Raw genomic sequence first — 7,523 nt, 5'->3', positions numbered from 1 at the left:
GCGGGCGGACGCGCCTCCGGCAGAAGTGACCGCAGGCTGAGCGGAGCGGAGCGGCGCTGGTCGGAGACGGGGTGGGAGCCGCTCGGCGTGCTTGCCCCGGTGCAGCCCTGCATCTAGCTCGGCCTCTGTCTCCTCTATCCAAGTGTGCTTGCTGAAGGATTTGGGTCCGGCAGGACCCCGGCTGCTGCTTGGAGAGTTGCTAGTGGCCGCTCGTGTAAGATCTACCCCAAAAACCACGGTCATCTCTGAAGTATTTCTTTGTATCTTAAAGCTCAAAGATTCTCAGTATTAAGATTTCTTCCTTCCTACTAAATTAATGTGAATCCCACTACTATATTTTCTCTTTCATTATTACTTATATAGCGTTATTTTCAATTTATTCACCATTCCATGTGAAACCCTTTCAGTATAGTCAAACCAACAGCAACAAAAAACCCATTGCTTTGAAGTACCTGCTTTTCCTGCAGAGATTCCTTGAACTCTTGGATACTAGCCCATTTCTGGGACTCACGAGCTTTCTCCATTCTTGAAGTGATGTTCTTCCCTCCAAGTGGGGTGGAAACTAACTGCTTGAATTTTCAGTTACCCACGGGATGCCAGCAGAAGATTACAGCTCTTGGTATGGTAACATGCTAGACAGCAAGGATAAAAAACAGGAAGCACCTGCTCCTGAGTGTCTCCTTGTATTTCCAACAAGAGACAGAAGCCAGATGAACTAGAGGAAGAGAGGAAATGAAAGCAGGATCGTTGACCCCAGACAGATCAGTAACCATGTCAGTGATACCTTACTGAGGGGAGGTCTTGCAGGTAGCAACACTATAGCAAGTTTTATTTCGGTACACACCAGATAAAGAGAAGAACTGTATGTGTGGCCCAGCAGCAAGAGAGACTGCAGTATGAGCTCATATCATACAGACATAAAAATCTGCTTTTTAGAAAGACCTAACAAGTACCCAGTTATCGGAAAAAAAACTCTTATCTGAACCTCATAGGCACTCCTGAAACATAAATCCATAGCCATTGAGGCTTTCATACTTGGCTCATGGAACTTTTTGTTTTTAATGAAATAAGCAGGCTTTCCATCATACATGACCCTGCATTGGCCCAGCTCCCCTGTGAGCATGCACAGGACTCAGGAATAGGAGTCAGATGTGCCCAACATAATCTGAGCACAGGCAGAGGCTCCTGTGGTCAGAAATGCAGCAGGCAGTGAGCAGGGTTTCGGAGTTTGGTTGCTTGCTTTCCCTTCCACCCCCACATCTTGATTTGACTAAGATAATAAAACAAGCAAGTTTCACATGGTAGGGATGAGATCTAGTTGGGCAGCTCCTTGACCATTATCAAGCTGAAGGTGTTCTCCTATTCAGTCATGTATGTTCTTACACTTTGTTAGTTGCCTTACTGCGTTCACTCATGATAAAAGCTTTTCCGTTTTAACCATCCAGAATGTGTTCATGAGCCTTGAGCTTGAGGTGACTTACCCCTCCAGGGTGATAAAGCAAGTCCTTTGTCCCTTCTCCCCAACTAAGCAAATATTAGGCTGAAAAAGATCTTTAGAAATGGCAAGGGTGCATCAAAATAAGTTAAAGCATTAAGGCAAAACATGGAGAAGGGAGAATATTTCCTCATTGAGTGAATGCATTGTTTAAAAATAGTGTCTGAAGAACAGCTAAGCAGATAGGAACTGTGTAAATTTTGTTCAAAATAGATTCCTATCATGAAAGCTGATAACATTGTACAGTTTAATACTCACTGTAAAAGAAATTTTTCAGTTGCTTAAAGTGTCACTAAGGCAAAGCAAATTATAATCTGGTGCTTTCTGCAAATGTGTTGACACAGTTCATTAAATCAGTCATTCGTCTTGACAGCTTTTCAATACATTTCTGGAATGTGACTCACTAAGTGTACTCGGTGGATTATACGCAGGATCATGTGCATGTTACTCTTACCCATTCCAAACTGAAAGGAGGATTTTAGCCTCATTTTTTGTTCTATATCTTAAATTCCCATATAGTTCATGAGAAGTTAATCGCCTGATTGCTTTCCTTGTTGAAGCTCATGTGTTACCAGTCTTTGTATTTAGTCTCATAATCTTATCTTTGAAGAGACAAACCAATTTAAGTCAATTTAGGTACTATTATAGAGAGGGGTTTACGTACTATAGCAGAGAAAATGTGAAACCTTGGCAAGATGAAGCAGCTGATACCTCTCTAAAAATCTTTTCCTTGAAAGCTTTCCACTGGGACACACCTAGAGTAACATTCCAGTTTCCAGGGCTGGGATGAATCTGGTGAGGTGCTTTCCTGGAGCGCTTTAGAGGCTTTTACATCCCCAGGGTCTGGGAAAGCAGAGAGCATCCATCACCCCATGGGACTACATCTATTCTATGCATTTAAAATAATGATGCATGAAGGTAGGAGTTGATCCTTTCAAGTGTACATCCCACTTTTGTCTTCAGCAACTCCATTTACAAATTCTAACATGCTGTTCCAGACAGCATATAGAAATTCAACAAATGGCTGATTGAGTGTGAAGAATAACAAGTTGATATTTGTTCTCACCCCACCCCTCAAGATATTATTTTTTCACCTGATATTAGGCTTCAATAAATGTCATCAAATCAGTTTTCTGGCTGAGTTTAGTAACGTCCTGTCCTTTGAGTAATTTAGGCTCTCCATGTATAGCAGCTTCTTCGCATTTCTGTATACCTCCAACTCTGTGCTAAGGTCCTCGTCCCTCATTCTTCATGCACTTATTGAAGTTAAATTTCTTTCTTCACACCTGATAATGTACTTTATTTGAAAATCACATCTTTGACATTTAATATTTTTTTTAATATAGAAATGGTCCAGATTTAAAAAAAAAAAAAAGGCAGGGGAACCTTCTTTGATTTTTTTCCTCTCCTCCAGAAATAGTATCAATCACATAACGTCTGCACTTGTGATTCATACTAAGTGTATAATATCACAGTGAGTATTGGTATCAATTCTTTGCCCCCATGTCAGTGAGGTAAGGTAAGATAGACTTTGTCAGAGCTAGTTAAGGAAACACAATTTCCCCAGAACATACTGATTCACTGAGGTCATGTTGCGGACTACTGGTATCTCAATCTTCGGGGATCACAACCCAGAAGGTTGTTGTGATCTTCCTCGTATATCAGAAGGCTTTGTCACACTCACTCCAAAGGTCCTTGTCACAACTAAAGGCTTCCAACAGAGAGCTTCAAGATGCTGCTCTCCAGGGGCTCCTATCACTCCAGTCTCCAGGAGGGAACTGCCCCCCAGTCTCCAGGAGGGAACTGCCCCACTCCCTCTTGGGAGTGCCCCACCTTTATTCATCCATGAGTCACGTGGTTTCCGGCTGACCAACGTGACTCACAGCATCTGTCCTAACAAGGCACAGGTGCTTTCTATTGTAGCAGCCAGGAGCTCCCCCGACAAGGTCAGACTGTATCTAGCAAAGTGTTTGTGTTGGAAGAACTTGCACTAAATCCTGGATCCTTCATCCCTCTCTGGAGGACTGAATGCTTGCAGAGTCTATTGACACAGTGGGCCTTTGCTAACTCAGAGCACTCTGACTGAAACAGGTCAAGGAATGCAGCAGCAGAACTTCACCAGCAAGGGAGAAAGCGCTGACAGCCCAGCCTGGTAACTCTTTCCCCCACACAGCCACCTCTAGAAAACACCAGACATGCTCATCTTAGCCTAAAAGCTTAAAGGTGCTGCTGCTTCCTCTTCTTAAACCATTCAATTCTGGATGCATGGCAGGAAGGTAACATAGCATGAGTATGCAATGTAATAAATAAAGAAGAAATTTTTCTTCCTCTTTTTCCTTTCTTGTCATCCCCTTTTTTGTCCTTCCATGCCTGAGCCAGTCTATCTTCCTAAACTGTTGTTTTCATTTGTCTGTTGTAATTTTTTTTCTTTCCTTTTGTTTTCATCTTGTTTTCTTGGAAACCAATATAAGTATGGTGAAGACTTGCTGTAGGGAACAATAAATGAACTATAGGTATACGTTTTTCTTCTGTCTTGGGAAATACATTGTCAAAATATTTAGAATATTTCATCCAACTGGTTAGAATTCCATAGACAAGTATTATAGAAACCTTGATTTTTATTCCCAGCATATACTGTTTAGCAAATAACACTCTTGTTCAACTTCTAGCAAAGGTGTTGCAGCTGCAATTTTCTTTTCTGCCTTTTCTTGTCTTTGTGAAAATAAATCATCACTACTCTGTGGCAGTAATACAGAGAGGTAACCATTCTCATCTTTGACATTTCTTATCATCGTCAAAATAAATACTTGCATCTGTGCAACTTCAATGTGAAAAGCTGTCTTCCCTTTTTGGAACCAGCAAATACTAACAACAGCAAGCTGTCACCTGAAAAGAAAACAAACAAAGTGAAATTTATGCTAAAAATTCTGTATCACTTAGAAAAACAGAGCTTCCATCTCTGAAAATTCAATCTGCACCTTTACAAAGGAGGTTATTGAGGTTACGAGGTTATGAGAAAAGTCACTGTGAGATTCATGTTACTGAGCTGCTGAGATAGCTAGTACCAAATAATATCTTTCTGCATAAAAATTTACTGAAAGGACTGCCCTGAGATCTAAGTGTATTGAGAAGGAAAACACCTGGAGGGAGGAGATCTGGCTCCACTAGGAGGACTTCAGGACACCGATGAAACAATGGATGTTAGATGTTTTCGGCTTAGCAGTGAGGACCACAAAGATGTTTTAAGTAGATCACTGGGGCTGACCTAAACAAAAGGAGTAGGAGCTGAGTAATTAATGTAGGAAATAAGGTTGTACGCTGCTCTGAGTACATGATTCTTGATACCTGATGCTGACAGTGCTTCATACTCAGATTCTTACGCCACTACAGCAAGTAGGGTTTGGCAGATCTGTATAAAGATCTGTTTAAATGTTGTCCATTGTAAATGCCTTGAGGAAAGGTTTGTTTTGCTTGTATACTGACAGACACAAAAGCTGCTTAATACTGTGTGATGTCTCTGGACACTGCTGCAGTAGGACCATTCAAAAATCATTGATACATGCTTATGGATTGCTTCTTACATTCATTAAGACCAATTAAATCAAGTTCCATCATACACTCATTCAAAGAATACCTGCAACAATACCTCAAGCTCTTCCATTATCACACACATCAATGAAAAGCCTGAGAGCACCATTCAGGCTATGCTGCTTGTTCGAACAACTGGCAGAGAAGCAGGACTGGCCATTGAATCAGTAAACACCTTACGGATGCAGATAGGCCGAAACAGAGCTCCTTTATTACAGAAATATCTTGACCCAATGTTGACAAGAACAAAATGCTGCCATAGATGTGGCAAGAACAAAAATGCTTTACCAGCTGTATTTTTTTCCCCAATGTTATGGTTTGAAGTGCGGGGGGAGGTCCGGGTGGCAGAAGCTGCCCATCAGACCGGACTCCCGTCCCCCTCGGGGCTTGAGCCAATCGGCGCCTCTGCGAATTGCCCTATTTACGTCGGACAAAGGAACCGGAAAGGTGTGCCTGTGCCCAGGAGCAAGGAGACGGGAGGGGGGCACGGCCCCCGGCCGGGCCGGCGGCCCGGGCCGGGCCCGATGCCTGCCCCGTCGAGGATGGCGGTGGCGGAGCCGCTTGGGGAACTCGGGGAGAGCCCCGCTCCTGGGGCGCCCACCGGGACGAGTTCACCCAAGAGAAACGGCCACACACATAAGAGGTCAGTGAAGATGGAACGGAACAACGTGTGCCGCGGCTGAGTCCCCCTTGCGAGCAGCCCCTTGTAACCAGCCCTCGGTGGAGCAAGCAGATTCCCACTCGCAGCCCGTGGATGACCCACGTCGAGAAGAGAGATGCCAGAGCCTGAGTACAGTACGCATCTAGAGTCCGTGAGATGACCCCCCGCCGATGGGGAGGTGTTTCGTTAAAGGAGATGCCTTAGCCTGAGACTATTGTGAATCATGGGCACAGGTCGAGGTGCATTTTCGCATTTTACGCATTTACTCATTTAAAGTCTCTATGGAGACGCATTTAAGGTCGATATGACGACCCACGCCGGAGCGCATTTAAAGTTTGTTGATGACCCACGCCAGAGCGAGTGGCTACAGCTCCTTAAAAGCCCAGGACTGGTAAAGCCCGCACTTGGGGCAAATCCGATGGGGTAAGGATTTGCCCCCCCAGCAGGTAGGATTCACGCTTTCGCCGTGAGTAGGGGATCCGCTGGAGCAAGGGACAATGGTGTAAGGACTCCTTTTCCTTTAAGAGAAGCGGCAGTAACAACTTGGAATGAACTGACCTGCACTCCCCCATTCCCTGCCCCCCTGCGCCGCTGGGGGGAGGAGGTAGAGCCGGGAAGAAGAGGCAAAGAGGGGGGAGTGGTGTTGTTTTTAAGACCTGGCCTTGTTTTCTTGTTATTCTCTCAAGTAACCATTTTTGTGTGCTTTTCTCTTTTGTAGGTAGCTGTTAATAAATAGTTTTGCTTTAAGAAAACAGCCTCTTTTGCCCGGGACCGTGGTTGGTGGGTGCTCCTCTGTTCCTGTCTCGATCCTCAGCTCTTTTATTACATTTTTCTCTCCTCTCCATTTTACTGGACTGGGAGAGCTGCGTGGGTTTGGTTGCCGGATCAGCCTAACCCTCGACACCCTTTCACAGAGATGTGACAGGCTATTGCCTACCAACCTCCAAAGCTGCCTTGAGCTCCTAGTCCAATGTCTGCAGCCCACAAGTGGTTTCTCTGCTACCATCATCCCCAGTCTTTGTAACTCATCAGACAGCAAGGCCAGAAATGTGCCAAGCAGGCACTATTGGTTTTTGGTCATCCATTATAAACTGTGTGATCTCTTTGCTAGAAATGAGCCAGAAGTACCCAGGCACAGCTGGCACAAGCTGCATCAAGGACAGACCGTGTAAGTAGGGACATACCAGGAGTTGGCAGCATCGTCATCTTGGCCTTGGTTAGAAGCATTTTTGTCTTGTTAGAAATTCAGAGCTTCAGATACCTTACAGACTTCCCTCTGTGAACATTTAGGCCAGTTTGAAGAAAGAGAAAGCCGAGAACTCCCAGCCCGGCCTGGGTTGGAGTTCACCTGAAGTTGGACAGCAATCGCAGACCTGCTTGTCTTCAGCAGCTTAAGTCCCCAAACAAAGGAAACCCCAGCGGTAATTACCACCTGTATTTTACATATCCTGTGCTGTTTATTAATGATAGAACGATATTTGTGCTTTTTGTCACAGTGCTACATAGTGAATGTGTATTTGATTACTTGTCTGTAACAACTCCTCAGTACTTTTGTATGTTAGGGGTATCTTTGGACATGGCAGCTTGGGGCTTTATTTCACTCTTTTTAGCTAACGTAGGAAAGAGAAGACCTCTCAATAACTAGAAAGGATTTTTTTTTTTTTTTTTTTTTTTTTTTTTTTTTTTAAAATTCACAGTATTCAGACGGAGCTCAACTAGTTTAACCGGTAACGCTTCTTCCGAGCGAGGGTACTGCTCCACCTGCTGGGTACACGACAG

Source organism: Tauraco erythrolophus, chromosome 9 (assembly GCF_009769465.1).
Source record: "Tauraco erythrolophus isolate bTauEry1 chromosome 9, bTauEry1.pri, whole genome shotgun sequence".
In the NCBI taxonomy this organism is placed as follows: domain Eukaryota; kingdom Metazoa; phylum Chordata; class Aves; order Musophagiformes; family Musophagidae; genus Tauraco; species Tauraco erythrolophus.
The sequence above is the reverse complement of the archived record's forward strand: the minus strand, read 5'-3'. Positions refer to the sequence as shown.